The sequence below is a fragment of the Lepidochelys olivacea genome (assembly GCF_965140295.1).
Source record: "Lepidochelys olivacea isolate rLepOli2 genome assembly, chromosome: 14".
Lineage (NCBI taxonomy): Eukaryota > Metazoa > Chordata > Testudines > Cheloniidae > Lepidochelys > Lepidochelys olivacea.
The window spans coordinates 17548534-17569746 of NC_140424.1; the positions used below are offsets into that span (position 1 = coordinate 17548534).

At 42.1% G+C, this 21213-nt stretch overlaps 1 protein-coding gene across 1 annotated transcript in view; it reads left to right on the forward strand.

The window, feature by feature from the left end:
• Nucleotides 1-12930: 12930 nt before the first annotated feature.
• Nucleotides 12931-21213, forward strand: part of SEC14L1 (SEC14 like lipid binding 1) — a 120078-nt gene continuing 111795 nt past the window's right edge. The window contains exon 1 of the mRNA XM_084647591.1: nucleotides 12931-12987. The gene's annotated coding sequence lies outside the window, so the exon portion shown is untranslated. The remainder of the gene's footprint in view (nucleotides 12988-21213) is intronic.

Here is a 21213-nt window from a genome sequence, read left to right on the forward strand (position 1 = left end):
AGCAGCTATGAGATCTGGAGTTCAATTCCTCGTTTAAGCCAGTTGAAATGAGACTTAAGCGCTGCATGGGCCACGTGCTGGTCCCTCTGCAACGTGCACAGTGGAACAAAATAACACTGTTCACAAAGCACTGTCGATCACTGGCAGAGAGCGAGACTCCACACTTGCTAGCATGTGTAATAACAGATGTTCTAGCAAAGCCAAGTGAGGCCTAGAGACTTGTATGGATAGGCCAAATGTGACCCATGCAGTGATGTGCTGCAGGGCACTTGAAGGAGCCCTTCATTTAAATTCTACCAGAGAACTGAAGGAAAGGTTGGGGTGATTTCCCGGCCTCTGATCCAGTCCTCCCCTGCTGGAGATGATCTATGAGCCACAGGAATAAAAGTGCTTCTGAAGGGCAAAAGTTTTGTCATTGTATTAGATAAGATTGTGCTAAACAATTTGTATCCTCAAATATTTGATGAGGGATCATAGCGCTGCTCTTAGGGTCTGCTCGCTTTCTACCCTAGCTATTGCAAACTACACTGGTAGAACACAGAGATAGTAAGATTAAAACTCACAGGCCTTCAGCATGAGATTGCAAACATATTAGATAAATTATGTGTTTGAGAGAGTGACTGAGTCTAATCTGAAGAAAAAGAAATTTTATGAGAGCCACAAAAACTGGACTTTAAATTTAAAACTATCTTTCATTGACTTGAGCATCTCTCCTGCAAGTCCATATTTCATTTCCCCTGATGCAGCACTAATTAGAAGGTAACAAGGGGAAAGGAGAAAGCTTATTACCTCATAGCCGTATCTGGGTGATTTCATTCTGTAAATTATAGATATATATGGTAGAAGGGGTGTTGGGATATTAATTTCTGTTTTTGAAAAGCATAGCCTCTCCACTTTAATCTACCACTAAATAATAAATGGCATTGTAAGATACTCAGGAAAGATAAAGATGCTCCAGTAAATCAAACATTCAGTTCGTAAACACTTACAGATCAGTCTGTCTGGTATGTGTATTTAAGTGGTTTATGTTGTTCTCACAAAGCAGAAGTAAGCAGGAATTTAACTGATGCTCTCTGCCAAATCAGAGGATGAACCAGCTAATCAAACGGTTTCCCCACTGCTCCCAATTACCACCCTGTCTTTGTAGAATCAGACTAAAAATGGAGCTTTAAGGTTCTGAATTGTTCCGATAGAAGGCCAAATTCTCCTCTCGTTGAAGTAAATTGAGTTACTCCACAGTGTAAGTGTGATCAGAGTTTGAAACTTCTTTCCCAGCCAGGATCTGCAAAAATGCCTTGCGAGGGAAGCTGTTCTTGGGAGATTTCCCCAGAAACTCTCCAGGCCAAAATCCAAAAGCCTCATAGTCCAGAAACACATGCATGGGACTCATAATTCAGAGCTCCTGAGTTCTCATTCACTGGCTTACTATGTATCTGGGGGTACATCTACACCACAGTTGGGAGGTGCGATTTCTGGCTCAGGTTGACGTACATGCACCAGCTCGGATTGAGCTGGCACACTAAAAATGGTGGTATGGATGGTGGCTCAGGCTAGCCACTGGAGTACGTACCTCAGAGCTTGTTCACCTTGGCCAGGCTGCTATTTTAAGCATCCTAGCTCAATCAGAGCTAACATGTGCACGTCTGCCTGTGCTGGGAATTACACCTCCCAGCTTCAATGTACCTTTGTGGAAGATGTTTGACAGTTTGCTGCCTCAGTTTACCCATCCATGAGAAGACGAGAATAGCTGAGTTATGAATATTAATTGTGGGATTCTGTAAAATATTAAGGCTCGTTAGTTGCACTGAACCCAAACACGGGACACTTTTAGGTTTGCTTCTTGCTATTTTTTTGCAATTGCTCCACAGGCTCCTTCTCTCTCCAAACCCAAAAGCTGTTCATCTCCCTCCCTCCATCTGGACTGAGTTGAAATGGGCACTGGAGTGGAGTGGCTGCTGCTAATTTCATCTAGAGAAAATGAAATAGTGCCTAGCATTCCTAAGTAAGATTGATATGCAGCTCTCTGCAAGCTCAGGGCTCTGGGGATGAGGAGAAACCATATCCTCTGGAGTGTCAGACTTCAGCTGTTTACAGTGGAAAGTTAGGAAGAGTCAAAATGATGCAGTTGAAGTTTGCAGAGAAAATAAAATATGGTTGTGGCTGATTTTGACATTTACATAGGATATTTGTGATGTAAATTGGCTGAACCCTATTGAGAGGCACACAGCCGGAGACTTCCTAGATGAGCAAGTGCCCTTTGGCATTGCTTTGGATGTACATGTACTAGGTATGTAATAGAAGTTGTGAGTCAGGTGACCCTTGACACAGATGTAGCAGAATAGATCAGTTCCATACTGTTGGAGATGGATGGGAATTCTGGGGTTTGCAACCCCTTTGCACCATGCAGACTAGCTTTGGAGGGGCTCTCCCCTCACAGTGAGGTCTGGGGATAGACCAGACCAGGCCAGAAGAAGAGTGAAGGTGTGGCTGGGTGATCCAGGATACCAGAAATGGCCCTCCAGTACGAGCGATGGCCATCAGTCTTAGGTCCGTGGTAACAACTATGTAGCAGCTCCGTTGTACTCGGCTATATTCCCACAAGCACCAAACCTGGCTGTTTTGTTTTAATGAGCAGGTCAGCTGATTTGGGCGTATGTAGTTTCTCACACACCCAGAAACATTAATGAAATCAAATTCGTTCATGACTCCTCGATATCAAAACCATGACACAGCTGCAGCATTTAATGCCCAATCATTTATGTGTGGCATTGAAACTTTAGGGACACTTCCTATGTATGACAGTATCACACTCTCATCCCTTGACCCTGAGCAACTTTACTGGCTCTTCATTCATCTCAGGATCTCTCTCACTCTCACTCACACACACACTCTCTCACTCACTCACTCTATTCCACTTCACATATCTATTGAAGTCAAACGGCAACAGATTTAAAACTGGTCAAACATGTAATTTAACACGTCATGAACCTGGGAAACAATCTACAAGTTATTATTGAACCAAATGTTTATTAGGATTCAAAAAAGGATTAAACATTAATTTTGCTAATAAGAACGTCTGTAGTTATATAAAACAAGATAAACAGTGACAAGAGGTATAATACTTCCTGGTGCCTGCATTCCCTACATAGGTGGAGTTTGTGGGGGAGAGGCGTGGGAGGGCGCAGAAAAGGGCTACTAGGATGATCTGCGGAATGGAAAACTTTTCTTATGAGAAGAGACTCAAAGAGCTTGGCTTGTTTAGTCTAACCAATAGAAGGCTGGGGGGAGATATGATTACTCTGAATAAATACATCAGAAGGATAAATATGAGGAAGGGTGAGGAGTTATTTAAGTTAAGAATCAGGGTGAACCCCATAACAAATACATATAAGCTCGCCATCAACAAGTTTAAACTTGAAATTAGACGAAGGTTGCTAACCATCAGAGGAGTGAAGCTCTGGAGCAGCCTCCCAAGGGGAGCAGTTGGGGGCAAAAAACCTCACTGGCTTCAAGACTGAGCTTGATAAGTTTATGGAGGAGATGGTATGATGAGACTTCCTACAATGGTGTGCGGCCCATCAGCGACTGCCTGTAGCAAAAATCCCCGATGGCTGGAGATGGGACATCCACTAGATGGGGAGGGTTCTGAATTACTACAGAGAATTCTTTCCCAGGTATCTGCCTGGTGGGTCTTGCCCACATGCTTAGGGTATAGCTGATCATCATATTTGGGGTTAGAAAGGAATTTTTCCCCAGGTCAGATTGGCAGAGACCCTGGGGGGTTTTCACCTTCTTCTGCAGCATGGGGCATGGGGTCACTTTCAGGTTTAAGCTAGTGTAAATGGTGAATTTTCTGTAACTTAAACTCTTTAAACCATGATTTGAGGACTTCAGTAACTCAGCCAGAGGTTAGGGGGTCTATTACAGGAGTGAGTGGGTGAGGTTCTGTGGCCTGCAAAGTGCAGGAGGTCAGTCTAGATGATCATGATGGTCCCTTCGGACTTTAGGGTTTGTCTACCCTAGCACTTCGTCAGCAAAATTTTTGTAGTTCAGGGGTTTTAAAAAACACACACACACAAACGACAAAAGTTTTACCGACAAAAAGCGCCCGCGTGAACAGCGCTTTGTTGGCAGCAAAGCTGCCGCTGCCGCTCGTGGGGAGTGGAAGTCTTTTGTTGGCGGGAAGCTCTCTCATGCCGACAAACAGCAACTATACTGCGTGTCTTTTAGCAGCACGGCTGTAGCAGCACAGCCGTGTCGCTAAAAGCCTCATAGTGCAGCCATAGCCTTAGTACGAGTATCTGAGTAAGAATATACATTATAATTTTTAAACCTAACCAGTGTCTCACAAGTGACTTGCCACAAGATGTCAGAACATGTTAGTATTAGAGCTGAGTGGGTTTAATATTTATTTAATTTTCTTTCTTTCTTGATATAGGAACTAGATACAATGCTGCTGTCAGATATTCTTTCCCAAGTATCTGCCTGGTGGGTCTTGGCCACATGTGCAGCCCCGTTGGCCTGAATGCAGCCATTCCCCCAAATATAGAAGTCAAACCACGCCTATGGTTCCCTAGGAGATTCTGCTGGGAGGGTTAGTGTACAATGTGCTGCCTGGGAGGGAGTAACTGGTATCCCCTATGTGACACAGCTGCAATTTGCAGGATTAGTCATTTGAACGAGGGCTGTCAAGCAATTAAAAAAATTAATTGCAATTAATCGTGCGATGAATCACACTTGTAAACAATAATAGAATACCATTTATTTAAATATTTTGGATGTTTTCTACATTTTCAAATATATTGATTTCAATTACAACACAATACAAAGTGTACAGTGCTCCATTTATATTTATTTTTTATTACAAATATTTGCACTGTAAAAAAACAAAAATAGTATTTTTCAATTCACCTAATACAAGTACTGTAGTGCAATCTCTTTATCATGAAAGTTGAACTTACAAATGTAGAATTATGTACAAAAAAATAACTGCACTCAAAAATTAAACAATGTAAAACTTTAGCGCCTGCATGTCCACTCAGTCCTACTTCTTGTTCAGCCAATCGCTCAGACAAACAAGTTTGTTTACATTTGCAGGAGATAATGTTGCTCGCTTCTTGTTTACAGTGTCACCTGAAAATGAGAACAGGCGTTCTCATGGCACTGTTGTAGCCGGCGTCGCAAGATATTTATGTGCCAGATGCGCTAAAGATTCGTATGTCCCTTCATGCTTCAACCACCATTGCAGAGGACATGCATCCATGGTGATGACAGTTTCTGCTCAATAACAATCCAAAGCAGTGCAGATTGATACATAATCATTTTCATTATCTGAGTCAGATGCCACCAGCAGAAGGTTGATTTTCTTTTTTGGTGGTTCGGGTTCTGTAGTTTCCGCATCGGAGTATTGCTCTTTTAAGACTTCTGAAAGCATGCTCCACACCTCATCCCTCTCAGATTTTAAAAGGCACTTCAGATTCTTAAAGCTTGGCTCAAGTGCTGTAGCTATCTTTAGAAATCTCACATTGGTATCTTCTTTGTGTTTTGTCAAATCTGCAGTGAAAGTGTTCTTAAAATGAACATCATGAGCTGGGTCATCATCCGAGACTGCTATAACATGAAATATATGGCAGAATGTGGGTAAAATAGAGCAGGGGACGTACAATTCTCCCCCAAGGAGTTCAGTCACATATTTAGTTAACATTTTTTTTTAATGAGTGTCATCAGCATGGAAGCATGTCCTCTGGAATGGTGGCTGAAGCATGAAGGGGCACACAAATGTTTAGCATATCTGGCATGTAAATACCTTGCAATGCCGGCTACAAAAGTGCCATGCGAATGCCTGTTCTCACTTTCTGGTGACGTTGTAAATACGAAGGGGGCAGCTTTATCCCCTGTAAATGTAAACAAACTTGTTTGTCTTAGCGATTGGCTGAACCAGAAGTAGGACTGAGTGGACTTGTAGCCTCTGAAATTTTACATTGTTTTGTTTTTGAGTGCGGTTATGTAACAAAAAAAATACATTTGTAAGTTGCACTTTCATGACAGAAAGATTGCACTACATATTTGTATGAGGTGAATTGAAAAATACAATTTCTTTTGTTTATCATTTTTATGGTGCAAATGTTTATAATAAAAATAATATACACTTTGATTTCAAATACAACACAGAATACTATATGAAAATGTAGAAAAACATCCAAAATAGTTAATAAATTTCAGTTGGTATTCTATTGTTTAACCGTGTGATTAAAACTGTGAGTATTACTTTTGAAATTAATTTTTTTGAGTTAATCGCGTGCATTAACTGCGATTAATCGACAACCCTAGTTTGAATGCAAGAAATCATCAATCTATTTAATTCATGAACACTGAAAGCGAGAAAACAGAAAGTGAATGACTACTAGCACGGACCACGGCATGGCCTCTCCATGTGACTCTGCCAATGCACCCCAGTCCTGAGCTGCGGCACCCCCGGCATATTCCAGCCTTGCAACCCCACATAGCTCTGTTGATCCACTTCAGACCTGACCTCCAGCTATTCTTGCTCTTCTAATCCTGCATCCCCACAAAGCTCTGCTGATTCTCCTCGTCCTCCCTCCGGACCAGCATCACTCCTGCTCCTCTAGTGCTCTTCCTCTCCTGGGCTGCTGCAGTGCCCACTAGGGACATGTTGCAATAATTAAAATTTGTTTTGCATGTGCTCTCAAAGTGATTTGATCACGTCTCCAAGTGGTGGCTGACTTGTGCATTACACACTGAATCCCACCACCTCCCAAATTGCAAAGGGATCTTTCTTCACGGCAAAGGGCATTGCTAAGTTTTGCCCTTGCTAGCCAAATAGAGTGGATCTGTCTGACGTTAGCCTAGGATTAGTGTAGTGTTAACTGCCGAGGAGACAGCCTGGGGGCTTTTCTCTGCCTGTCTCTGTATTAGGCTTCTAGGAATCTGCTTTCAAATGCACATTTTGTTTTCCTGAAATGGCTCTGTAAGAACTAGATTGTCTCAGTGGGATGCGAGCGGCTTGCAAGAGGCAACAGCAGAGTGGCTTTGAACAAAGGGACTTGAATGGGATTGCAGGATTTAGCTAAAGAGGATTGACTGCAGGTTGCAGTCCAGGCGGACTTGGCGGCTTTGACGCCTGCTCTCTGAAGTGACAGTCTGTGCTCCCCAGAGCAAGCGGGGGACGTGTTTCCAATAACAAGGCAAGCTAATAACTTCCGAATAGCATGAGGCTGCTTGAAGGGACAAGGTGGCTGAACTGGAAACGCAGCTGGAGTGATGCCCAGCAGAGTCTTGTGTGCTCCTTGCCCTTCAGACATACACTTAGCTCAGCTTGCAGCTGCAGGCATATTTTAGCTTTGTCTGGTGCTTAATTGCTGTGTGGACTCAACCATGTCTCAGCTCAGTCCAAGCCAGAGCTGTGGCAGCAGCTAATAACCGTCCCATGGTGCCCATACACATGGAAATGCTCACTCTGCTCTCACACCGCCCTCTCAGGCTCTCCCTTCCACTCTCTCACTAACAGACTTGTGCTTTTGGGGCAATCCTACTCCTTTCAATCCAAAACTGCAGATCCTCATTGACCTGCAGCTTCCCAGACCCAAATTCCTGGGGACTGGGACCCTGCACACACTTCCCCACCCTCCTGAAAGAGTTAATCTGATGAAAAAAAATAGCTTTCAGAAGCTGCTAGCCTACCTCAAGGTACATTTGGCCTATGAGAATGTGTCCTGGTGGTGTAGTGCTTCTCAGCTGGAGTTTCACTGGCTGAGTGGGTTGCCATTTGAGACTATTGAGGATGGAGTTCTTCGCAATAGCCCAAATATTTGGCCCCAGTGTTCAAGTGGGTTAAGCTCTCATTGAACACAGCTGATGTTTCCCTAATTGACCAATGGATTCTTAGCACCCAATTTAGCAGGAGGGTAAGAGTATGAAACTCCCGAAGCTAATGCAAGTTGTGCCCCATTTTGCCAGAGTTGAATCTGGCCCTTTATTATGCCGTAAGAACCGAACCTCATACCCAGCAAGCTTGCTCTAAACCTCCCCTAATGTGTTGCCCTGCCAGCTGGGAAGCAAATTGCTCTCACGAATCAAGACTGAGATATAGGTAGCCTGTGGCTACTAGCTCTGAGGAAGAAACAGACAAGTCCATGGGATTTGATGGCAGATCAAATTGGAAAGGGCATGCACACACAGGTTGTGTTTCACCTTGCACTGGTGCAGGGAAATGGAGAATGTAAAATGCTACCATTCAGATTTGGGCTGGGGTACATGATGAAATGAGGTGCAGGGTAATGGAGAACAGACCCGGGGGGTAGCACAGGGCACAGCACATTGATTTGAAACCATAAGCCCCCCTTTGAGGAAGTTACCATCAAAGCTGGCCTTGCTGTGAAATAGCAGTGTGTTCCAGTGAACGGGTGTCATGGTTACTGCGCAAGCCATGCCTTTAGACCCCCTTTGCCCTCTTCAGTGCACCCCTCAGGTGTCAGGCCTGCTTCCTGCACCTCACTCTGGGTGAAACTATGCATCCAACCATTCTTAGGCTGGATCTCCGTTTCCCAACCGTGTTAGCCTGACAGACCCAACAGGGTTTGGCACCCAAGCATTTCCCTTTGGGAGCCTGTGGCAGTACAAATTTGCAGTTACACAAACATCTTCAAAACAAAGCACTATTGATTCTTCCACCTGAAGATACAGAGCACGCAGAGCAAAAGGTTAAACAACAGAGACCTATTCTACTTTTTATTAGTTATTGTTTTATCGTAGCACTTTGGAGCCCCAGTCCTGGTCCAGGATCCCCTTGTGCAAGGCGCTGCACAAACACGGAACAAAAAGACAGTCCCACTCCCTGCCCAAAGAGCTTACAGTTTAAGTGAAGCCTTTCTGCCCTTACCTATGCCTTAATCTTTCCTTGCAAGCATTTGTACATTCCCCTCAACCCAGGTAACCCCGATCTCTGGCTTGGAGAAGCAGATTGTCTGGCTTGCAGCATGTTCTCTCTGTCTCTTGCCTGCCCATCAGCCCCTAGTGACATTGCCTGGGCAGTGCCCCCTCCTTCCTGAGGCTAGCATCTTTACAGTTAAGGACCCTCTTTGATCCTAGGCTTAACCTTGGAAAGAGTAAACTGTTCTTAGCTCGGATGGAGTCAAATAGGGGGGATTCCTCGAAACAGCTTCCCTTTTGTTTCTTCAAGGACACTTATCTGGGTCACTGTTCTGCATTTCCTGTTCTGGTCCTTTAACAACCCCTTTGATTTAACTCTGCATATTCAGACATAATAGCACATGGGTAACTTGGGGGGGGCATGTGATTTTTATAAAAAATACTGCAAATAACTCCCTCAATCTCCACAGGGCATTGGCCTGAAAGCCAGGAGGTCTATGTTTTATACTACTAATTCATTGGGGTGACCTTAGCAAGTCATGTGATCACTCTGTGCCTTGGTTTCTCCAGATGTATGAAGGGATAATGATACTCACCCTTCTTTGCGAAGCACTTGGATGAGAAGGATTATTATAGATTGTCTCAAGGTCATTTCTGAACCTAGATTCCTGTCATATTTCTATACTGCAGTTGATAGCCAATCCTCAAGGCTGACCCAGCAATCCTTTCATAAAGACAAATACCAAAATCCCTGCAGCCTTCCACAAAAGCATATGAACTGACCAGTTATTACTTCGCCATCCACAGATGATTAATTTTTTTAAAAAATGGTTATTTCTCCTCCAAGATGAAGTAGGGATGCTTCTAGGCCAGAATTTTAGAGATGATTTTGTTAGCCTCCAGAGTTGCCAATCTCATCTAATCATTTTTCTCCCTGGAAGATTGTGTGGACACCAGCTGAGACAGCCTGGTATCAGATTCTTGACCCCACATACAGACACAGAGCTGCTCTGCTGACTCATGCTGGCGTCGGGTTCTTAGGTCCTACACAGGGTCCTCCTCCTGCTGATTCATTCTGGCAGCCAAGCTAAGTGGGTTAGCACCAAGCCAGTTTATAGAGGTTTTGATTCTCTTTCTGAGGCAGAAGGAATTAGGAATAAGAGATGCTATCGGGAGTAATCCTAGAAACAGCCAAGCTCTGGCAGGAAGTTTATGTCTGTTATTTAAGTTAACAATAAAGAAAGAGAGGAGAGGTGTAAGTTTGGAAATTACTCATTGTATATTCTGTATAGGAGCAGGGTGGTGCCTGCTTACAGGATAGGGTTCTGATATCAGAGATGCTATGCAAGCAGTAATACTCAGACCTCAGTGGTTCAGTATCCAAATTGGCAATCAACATTACCCAAACAAGCAAAAGTAGTGTGAATTCATTTTTCAATTACTATTTATATATCTATATAAAGCACCCCTTAGTGCTCTCTATGCTGCCAAACTGTTCATTGCAATCAGACTGCCTCAAATGTTTGTGGTTACGTTGCCCACTCTATCTGGTCAACAGGAGGATAGGAGCCTCATACTGGTGCTCCTGAAAGAGCTAGGGTTGAGTCTCCTGCACTCAAGGGGTATTCTGTTTGGAGAACAGAGGGTCATGAGTTCTATTCTGTGTTCTGCACATGGGTGGTTAAGCAGCTGTGTGTATGCATGCAGCCACTGAATTGCAATATCCTGGTGTATCATGTTTAACGCTCTGTTTTGACAGTGACTTGGAAAGGGGGAGGAAAGGTGGTTCCAAAATGCAATTAGGCTTTCAAAGAGTTCTGTTATTTTATTTTGCTAAAGCTGTTGAAAGAGAAGGCAGCTCCAGTTTGCCCAGAGCCATTCAGTTACAGCTTAGCTCTGCCGGGTGCGTCCTTTAGAAAACTGCCTTTGACAGTAAAAGCATTTAGCTAGAGCACAGCATGTGCAGCAGAAGAAAAACAAATTACAGTGACAGAAACATGTGAATCCATCATTGGGGGGCAAGGGGATTGGTTTCAGAATCCATGTATTAGACAGTGACAGTAATCATAGAATGGTCCTTTAAATGTCAGTCGAGATGAACGCGGTTTAATAGAAACAAATAAGCTGCCAAGCCAAGAAGCGTGTAACAAAACAGATGGTTAGATAAATCTACCTATTATCTGCTCGCCGCAAAAAAAAAAAAAAAAAAAGAGAGAGAGCGAGAGAGAGCGAGAGAGAGCGAGAGAGAGAGAATTCAGGCTTACGTTTGATCGAACGTGTAAATCTCAGAGAGGTGATGTTTTCTTTTATTTAAAAAAACCTGTTTGTTTTCAGAACCATTCCCTGCCATCAGCCATGTGGGTGGAGGTGAGCTGTACAAATGAGATACGTAACATTTAAAGCTTGCTGCAGCCTTGACAGTGTTATGCTAATGAAAAATGAAGGCACCAGGGCATGGTTTAGACAATTAGTCAACACCAGGCTGGTGTAGAATCCATACAGATTCCTATCAACTGAACAGTAAGAAAGATAGAAGGGGTTGTGTGTGTGTATGAGAGAGAGATAGAAGGATGGACGAAACAGGTGAGGTAGGTTACATTGTTTGCTACATTTGTTTTACAATTTCCTTGGCTTTGCTGTTTGTCCCTGCAGGACCTCGGCACATCTTTGAGATGAGTGACCCCAGGAATTTTTATCTAGGCAGAATGGCAGGCTGCCTTCCACAGCCTAGCTCCACATGTGAGTTTCACTTTGTGGAGGATGTATGTGCTGCAAGTCCTTGAAAAACTGGGGAGTGACCACTGCTCATTTGTCCATGGGTAGGCTGCCTTGATTGTCCTTTTGGAAGCAACGCCAGCTGTGCTTTCTTCTTACTGATTAGTGATATTGTCTGCTGATGTCAAAAGACACCATCAAAATGCAAATTGCTTTACATTATGTTTCTGGTGAAAAATTCATGGAAGTCTTGTGGTCTGTTAGGCTCTGTCTACACTGGAACTTTGTCGGCAAAACTTTTGTTATTCAGGGGTGTTAAAAAACACACACCCCCCTGAACAACAAAAGTTTTACTGACGAAAAGCACCTGTGTGAACAGCGCTTTGTTGGCAGAAGCACTCTCCTGCTGACAAAGCCACCGCCGCTCGGAGGTTTTTTGTCGGCGGGAGAGCGCTCTCCTTCCGACAAACAGCGGCTACACTGTGCACCTTTTAGTGGCACGGCTGTCGTGGCCCAGTCGTGTCGCTAAAAGCTGCATAGTGTAGACAACGCCTTAGTCACCTATGTCTTTCACTCACACTTCTTCCCTCTCTGACTCAGTCTACAAGGATAGGAAATGTGTGGTTGTTTCATGTTCTCTGTGTATATAAAATCTCCCCACTGCATGCATCCGATGAAGTGAGCTGTAGCTCATGAAAGCTCATGCTCAAATACATTTGTTAGTCTCTGAGGTGCCACAAGTCCTCCTTTTCTTTTTGAGGAAATATGTGGTTTTTCAATTGATTTAGCTTAACTTGGCAAAAAAAAAGAAAAGGCTTTAACACCCAGGCACCTACAGCTGTACTACACAACCATCTCAATGCTGTGAAACTGTCTATCCCTGTGTTCTTGTATTAATTTATATGTAATACTGTATACGGGCTAAAGGTGTTAACATAACCCAGTCACTGTCCAGCATTAGACAGTGTTAAACAAGGTCTGGGGTTTGGTATGCAGAGATGTCAACCTGCTTAGTACGTGGCAAACACACCATTCAAAGTCCTTTTAACTTTTTGTTAAAAATACTGAAAAGAAGGGAAAATAGTTAAAGTATTTGAAAAGCAAAGTATTAAATACGGCTTTCAATTTAACAACTTCCTTTATTCCCTTTCTCTTTAGCTGGAGAGAGTTTTTCGAAAGGAACCCCCCTTTGTTTGACTCTCATGGTATCAAAGATGGTGATAACTGTCCTATTGGGGAATAGAAAATAAGTTAGTTGTGATGGGCTAGACCGGTTGCTGTTGTTGTTAAAGTCCGATCCTGTTTCATTCCAGGTGGTCTTTGGGATTCAGCTGATACTGGTCACGGTGGTGATGTCGTCTGGGTCCCTCTCTCTGGCCCAGGGTGAGTTGCTTTAAATCACCACATGGAAAGCTTCAGTTTAAATCGTTGATTTTCATCAGTGTTTCCATTTGTACTTCAGTTATTTTCTAAAGAGAGGTGCATCCTCATTGGTTGATATAACCGTTCAATATGTTAATTTACAACTAATAGAGCCATTACACTAGATTTGGTGCATCTTTTTGCCATCCAGGAGGGTACATGATAACTATATACATTTATTTAAGCAATTATATAGCTTAATATTTTCAGATTCTTATTAATTATACATTTTTAGTATGCTAGAAAATGGTGAATGACGTTGCTTATTTACTAGATAATTAACTTTGTGCTCATGGTTTGTGTCAAGCTGCATTAGGATGGTAACTGGAATTTAATTAAACACAAAACCACATATAAAATTTATTTTTATTAAACAAAACAACATTAAATGTTTTGATAGGAGAAGTTGATGTATCCAATACATGTTTCATTTTTACATCTAAATTATTTATTAAACAGAGGGATTAACTGTAGTCAGTGAATAAAACAGATTATTTCAGGCAAATCCTGGGAAATTTTTCAAATGTGCCCAGATTAAAGTAACTGAATCTTAGGTTTCTAGTCTTGCTTTAGTCTCTTGAAAATGAGAAAGTCTCCTAAATTACTTAGACTGATCTATTGTGTCATATTTATAAAGCTTGACCTCAAAAGTTAGAATCAGGGGGAAAACATCTTTCTTTATATAGAAAAGCAGCCTTTAACTCCGAGTTTCTGATAGAGGCTCATGGATTCAGCATATTTTCTTTTTATTTAAATGTTTTAAGAAATAATAATAAATATAGTCCATAACATATTTTGTATTCAATTCAGATTTCATTTTAAACAGGTTTATTTTTAAAAAGAAAAACATAATTTAAATAACAAAATAAAAAAACCCAATTTAAATAAAAAATCTGATTATTTCCTTCTTCAAAAAAATCATCCATTTTTATCCTTGCTGCTCTGGCCCAGTTTGGTCAGGACATCTCTCAGGATAAGGATGAAGAAGGTCTAGACTCCTAGGGGTGGGGTGGCAGCTAGGATGGTGAAGCCTGCTCCTATAGTCCATTTTTCTTCCAAGGTCTCTTTCTTTAAGGACCCATCCAGGGAATGGTGAACAGCACAGCCCATCCCCTCATTATTTTGTCCATCAAGTAGGCCTAGTTTCTGACACACCAATTTTGGTTCACTGATTTCTGGTTCCACACTTTTGTTATGTACCAGGCATGATCTTAACACAGCCCTTGAGTTATATCAGTAGGCTCTTTCTTTGGACTAATTCAGTCTGTCTCCCGTCTGTATCTTTTCTCAAACCCATCAACATTTGCTGTGCTAGGTTATTCTGGCATCTTATGAACTTTCACATTCTTTTTACAGTTGAGCTCACTGTTAGCGTACAGTTGTAGGCTTAATTATAACAAAGTGTTAAAAGCAATTTTCAATTGAGCTAATCTGATGTGACTGAAAAATACTCCTCTTCACCCCAGTAGACAAGGCCACTGAGTGGCAAACCGCATATTTGCAGGCTCTTTTTTACTCTGTGAGGAGCCTCTTGTGGCCACTATTAAGAAGGACTAAATAAAATGGAAATAAAAGATTAAGGCCCGACTTTTCAGAAGTACCTGCTGATTTGGAGTGCCCTTAAGGTAAAATTGTTTGCCACGTGGTAAAAATAAGGTCAAGAGCTCCACAGGATTTTAAAAAAGGACTGGACATTTATATGGATAAGAATACCCAGAGTTATAATATCAAGGATTTAAAGAAAACACACACACACACACACACAAAACAGGTTGGGAAGGTGTATAAGCCCTCATGCTTCCAGGTATAGGGAGATCAGTATCTAAATGGGGTCCAGAAGAAGCTTCCCCTGGGGGCAGGTTAATAACTGCCTCCTGAGGGGTTTCAAGTTTCAGGTCAGGGTCTGCTCCCAAAGTCAATAGGCTGTTTCTATTGTTTTCTTAGGTGACAGAGTGAGATGGATAGGGAGTGATAACTTGGGGGCCAAGGGGTGTGATTTTGCCCCTCACTTTTATAGTTCAGTCACCCTTTGAACTGCATTTTCCTGAGGGTTACCCCTAGATAAAGTTCATTCCCGTTGTGGGGATGGAGACAAGGAATCTGGCAGTGAAAGCGGTTCCATGTTATTGTTTGCTAAGATCTGTTTGTTTCTGAGCCCCTTCCTTGCCCAAGAATGGTCATTTGATACGTGATTGCCCATCAGCTTTGATGACCCTTGGCTAGAGGCATCAGCTTGTCCTTTGTCTTTGAGAAACAGGTTTACCCACTCCCCAGGCTTAAACACCTCAGTCATGATTTCAGCTTAGTTCATAACTTCACATACAATGTTGCTACATACATTTCACCATGATATTATTGACCAGCAAGTTATTAGTTTTCAGATGATACCTTACAAGGCATATTTTGTACAAAGAATAATACAGTGGTGTGTAGGGTGTGAATACAGGGGTGTATTCCAGCACAGTGAGACCAGGATGTTATGGGAAAGGAGATTGGAACCAGCTAGGTGAGGAGAAGGAGGGACTGGGAGAAGGAACAAGGTGTACTCTTTGTTGGTACTAGGCCTACCCAAAACTCTCAGGTAGGGGCGGGAACCTCTAGGCCCAGGCCACAAGTGAGTATGTACGACAATGAAAGAGAAAACAGGAACAGAAGTGAGGTCAAAGGCTAAAAATCAGGGAACCAGAGGGGAACACGAAACAATGAACCCTGTAGGAACGAGTTGTGGGGATGAGACAGGACTGGGACAAGGACAGGTTGGAGGGGATGGGCAGAAGAATCTGTTCCCACTAGAGAACACTTCCCTCCAAAATCTGGAATGAAACCCAAGATTCCTCTGTGTCACCATTTCTCTGCTGTCAGCAACTATCTGTGAAATCCACAGGCAAAATGTTTCATCCCCCTCTGTTGCTCTTCCACACAGAGGATGACAACTTACTAATACTATCAGTTACTCCATCATTTCAAGTGGCATAGGTCTGTGTTGTGGCTCTAAAAGTTCCAGCCGTGCTGATGACCCATGTAAGTGTCAATGTAATACCATATGATGGAATATCTGTGTTTCTGAAAACCTTTTGTAGTGATAAACACCCATTTTTTCATGGTTTGTGTGTATAAAAACATCTTCTGTATTTTCCACAGTATGCATCCGATGAAGTGAGCTGTAGCTCACGAAAGCTTATGTTCAAATAAATTGGTTAGTCTCTAAGGTGCCACAAGTCCTCCTTTGCTTTAAAAATAGACATTAGAAGAATATTATTGAGGTTACAAAGTCAAGCACTCAAAAGTTAGGAAATGCCAGAATTAAGCTTGCCTATGCATGGTTAAGGCCCTTGAATGCTGCCCTGGAAAACTGGATTTTATTCATGCCTCTGCCACATCCTGTGTGATGATGGGCAAGTCACTTAAACCAAACTTTTCACAGGTATCAGAGTAACAGCCGTGTTAGTCTGTATTCGCAAAAAGAAAAGGAGTACTTGTGGCACCTTAGAGACTAACCAATTTATTAGAGCATAAGCTTTCGTGAGCTACAGCTCACTTCATCAGATGCAAGCTGTAGCTCACGAAAGCTTATGCTCTAATAAATTGGTTAGTCTCTAAGGTGCCACAAGTACTCCTTTTCTTTTCACAGGTAGTCACTAATGGTATGTTCCCCCTTTTCTGGGTGCCTGACTTCAGACTCTAGGGTCTGATATGCAGAAGTGCTGAGCACTCACAGCTGCAACTGAAGTCAATGGGAGCTGTGCTTTGAACATATAAAGTGCTCTGAAAAAATCAGGTCATAGGGCACACAAAGTTAGTAGACACTTTTAACCTCAATTTCTCTGTGCCTCAGTTCCCCATCTGTAAAATGAAAATAATACTGCCCCCTCACCTGACATGGGCATAGTGGAAATACATTAATTAATATCTGTGAAGCACTCAGATGTTATAACGATAAGCGCCATAGAAAACTCATGAGGAAATTAACAATTCTGTTTTCAGAGTAGGGTTTGAATAGTGTGCAGTAAACCAGGAATAGGGCCACACATGGAAGAATGAAGAAAAAAATTAAATATTGAATAGCAACTCATTAAGCAAGCACCTTCCATCCTGTGCATTGAATGAGGCATACCCATGGGGTGGGGTGGGGTGAAGAACCTGAATTCTGTAATTTCCTTATTTTTGAGCACTTGACTTTGTAACCTTAATAATGTCCTTTTAACCTAGTTTTTGTGTGTAATGTATACATATATTTCATAAAAAGTCTACTGGATGGTGTTATGGCAGAAATAGGAGCGAGTGCTTATTCATTTTTAATCAGCCATTGGTAGGAGAGCTATTGCATGTATATTGTTAAGAGTCTTCTTTTGTTGAACTATTTATACTGAAATACCTTGAAGGGAACTTTGATTGTGATACCTTTATACATGCTGCAAAGGACCATATTACTCCACAAGTGGACCTGCCAAAGTCAATGGGAGTCACGTACTGTTCAGCATGAGAAGAGGTATAAGAATCTGGCCCATAAAAAACAGTAGATAGAAAAGTAGATACAGATATTGATTTATTTCACATTAATGTATCTGGGGGTTTAGGTGCTAGTGAAATCAGTCTGTGAATCCTCCATATATATTGACTTAATGGCTGTGGATGTCTCCTTCTGAGGCATAAATTAAAAAAAAACAAACAATACAGTTTGTCAGAATATGGAAGTTGTTTTATAAAAAATAGATCATATCATATTTTTTCTATTTTGACAGAAAAATAATCCTCCCATTCCTTCCCCAAATCTATTCCCGGCAATTTTAGGGCCACAATGACATAATTCACCCCTAGAAGTAATAAACAAAAGGGGCAGAGGAAAGCAGTTTAGATTGCTCCCTGCTGTTCCCCAAAGCCTGCCACCCCAGCTCTGCATTAAAGGTCACAACAAAGGTAAATTCCTCATCCATTAAGCAGGTTCCCATTTATCCCACTGGTAGAGAACCTCTAGTTCCCTAGTGTCTCCTTTCACACGTTACCAGACTGAACACGTTTTGTCTGGGCCAAATGAATACTGACCTTTTTTAGTGCATCTTACAGAAAATGGAAAGTATTGGAATAGATTCTATTAATATTGTCAGCTGAGGGGAGACTATTATTTGCACAAATTATGTACGGGGAGATTACTACATTATTTTTGTGCAATTTATTGTGTAATTCAGTTCCATTTTTAAATACATTTTCTGGTTTCTTCCTTCCCCTCCCTAAAATTTGCAGGACGCATGTGTGTTTAATCACCTTTCCCTTGAAAAAACAACCAAACAAACACACACATACACTATGGGAAACTCTATAGAGAAGAAAATACCAGCCATTCTGTCTGACTGCACAAAGTCAGAGATCCCAGCTTCATTGGGAGGGGAAAGGAGTAGGACACAAGCCATTCAGCAGAAAGCTTTGGACTCCTACTGAAGCCGATAACAGTGCGGATAAACAGTGCCCCTGCCAAAAGCTGCAGAACTGACCAGAATACCACAAGCTCATGCAAATGACCTGCAGATCCCCACTAGCTACATGCTAGGTTGGGTAGATAGTAAACTAACTGGGCTGTACTGCAGCTGCAATCCCAAGGAGAAATTCTGGTTGACTCAGACAGGATTCCTCATGTAGCTTCCAGGCAACTATTGTATCACTCCTGGGAAAGATACAACATGTTTCCCCTGCTACACTCAGTGCCCAGTCTAAAACCCACTCCATTCAATGGGAGCTACAAGTAGCCACCACCTCAAACATTCAGGCCAAACTTTTATTTAGGAGCTTAACTAGGATTTAGGAGTCTGATTTTAGGCTCTCAGGTTTGAAAATTTTGACCATAAGCTCTGCCTCAGTTCCCGCATCTGTAAAATGTGGAGAATATTTACCAACCTCAGGGGGTGTTGTGAGGTTAATTTAATGTCTGTAAAGAACATGGAGATCCTCTGTTAAGGGCTCTAGGGAAGTGGCTGGTTCTATTTTAATTTGCTCATGAATTTTGTAAGGCAAGTGAATAAGCAAATAACCCTTATTGTGTGTGGCTTTTATCCCCTATACTCAGAGGACTGTGATGTGTTTTACTGCTAGAAGCCACATACCTACTTTGGCGTGCCTGAGAATTGTGGGTGTTGAATTTAAAGGTGTTATTATTTTATACATTTTATTTTTCTAACAATCAGCTAATGGCTCCTGGGCAGTCAGAGGAACCCAACCCCTAACCATGATCTTCATTGGTCAGTCTAGTTCCTCCTCCCAATACCCATATCGGGCCTAATCCTGTTGGTGAAAATGCAGTGCTTACAGTGGTCTAAAAAAAGTGCTGGGTTCCTCTGTCATAATTTGCAAGCAGCCGCTTTGGCCAGACAGTGCTTGAAATGCACCCCTCAGAAACCTGGCTTGATCTTTAATTAAAAAAAATTTTTTTTGCCAAGTCTGTAACCTCCTATGGCCCTCCCCCCAGCACTGAATAAATGACAAAACCCTTACCAACGTCAGTCAAGGGACTCTTTTAACAGGCTACTGTAACCACCTAAGGTATCTGTAAGTAACAAAGAAAAGGCCATTCTAATTAAAAGTGTGGGTAGCTGTTCAACGATAAGTGATTCTGTTCTGGCTCTTACCAGGCTGATGGATAGGCAGGTGTAGCTGAGCATTTTCCAGAATAAAATAAAACCCAATATGATGATACTTACAGCAACCAATTAAAATGTTCTCCCATTCCCCCAACTGTAGAAGAAAATACTGGATTTTTTTCATTTGTATGTATTTATTCCTTTATTGTTCTGTGAATGCTAATGGAAATCAATACAGTCATTCATTCTGAACCGCTTCTCACATGTGATAAGACAAGCACCGTGGAATATGAGTTAAGGCTGGAGGATAAAACTGAATTTTTATCCTGAACCCTCGTTTTGCTGGCTCCTCTGGGTTTAAGTCAGTCCTTGCCACAGATTTCCCTGCATCTTTTGTGTGGGTGGGTGATGGTTTCGTTAATCATAGCTTGCATTGAGGCAACCCCTCTGGGTAATGTTAACAGATACTGCCTGTGGTAAAGTATGGGAGAGGGGCGGAGGGCAAATTTCACTAAGAGTCACTGAAGTTGCAGGAACTTCAGATAATTAGCAGAGAGTATAAATCCCCAAAGCTGTACATACAGTGTACTTCACCATTCAAGAGGCTCAGCTGTCTCAAGTAAATACTCTTCTCATCCCTTAGGCCGGGCATCTGCAGCAGGCGGAGCATGATTAATTGTTCACATGTGTGGGAGGATGAAAGCAGAAGGTCTGTCTGGCAGAATCTGCCCTCATGAATATTCATCAGGGGAATTTGAAACAGCTGGGAAGCATGTTTGTATCTGGAGAAGATGCAGGTGGGGTTAATGGAGCAAATGGAATGAAACATGTTAGGTACCTTAGACACTTTTGTGTGATGGCTTCTTGACAGGGGTTACTAGGGAGGGGAATATTGGTACTTCTGGGGAGGCAGTTGCTGAAAATGGAATGTTATTTATCAGGGCCATTATATATCAAATGGAATGAAGTTAAGAAGAGGGGAATGCAGGCTGAATATAAAGGGAAAACTTCTTGAGAAAAGTTGGACTGTGGGATTGTCTCCAAATGGGAATGCAGGAAGCCCCATCCCTGGAGCCATTTCAAGCTAGGCTGGACAAAGCATTAGAACAAGCTTCAAATGCCATGGGGATTGAACTAAATTGCATGTTTTTTTAATTAATTTTTAAATAAGTGCAAGGTGCCACTGCTCTAAAGACTGAAACTCTCATATATGTACCCTTTTAACTAGAGATAGACCTGAAATAAAATCATCTGTCTGAACATATCTAGCCTATGTGGCTGTTTGAAATCTGAATATTGTAAATGGTCCATTTCTTTATAATAGGTAGAACAAAACCCTAGATTCAAGCAGCCCCAAACTTTGGGGTGTTTGAAATCTGCATGAGAAGTCTGTGGCTTGGTACCATCACAATTGGTAAGAAGACTAATACTCCTTCCATTGCATTAGGAGGGGTCCCTGTACTTAAGAGCTGTATCCAGACTTGCTGTATCCAAGAATGGCATGTGAACATGCACTAACTGGGGATGAATGAACAGGTTTGGATAAAAGAACATTCCATGCAGAACCTTTACCCATTTCTATAACCAAATCAGTTTGAGGGCTTGAAATCTTCAGTAT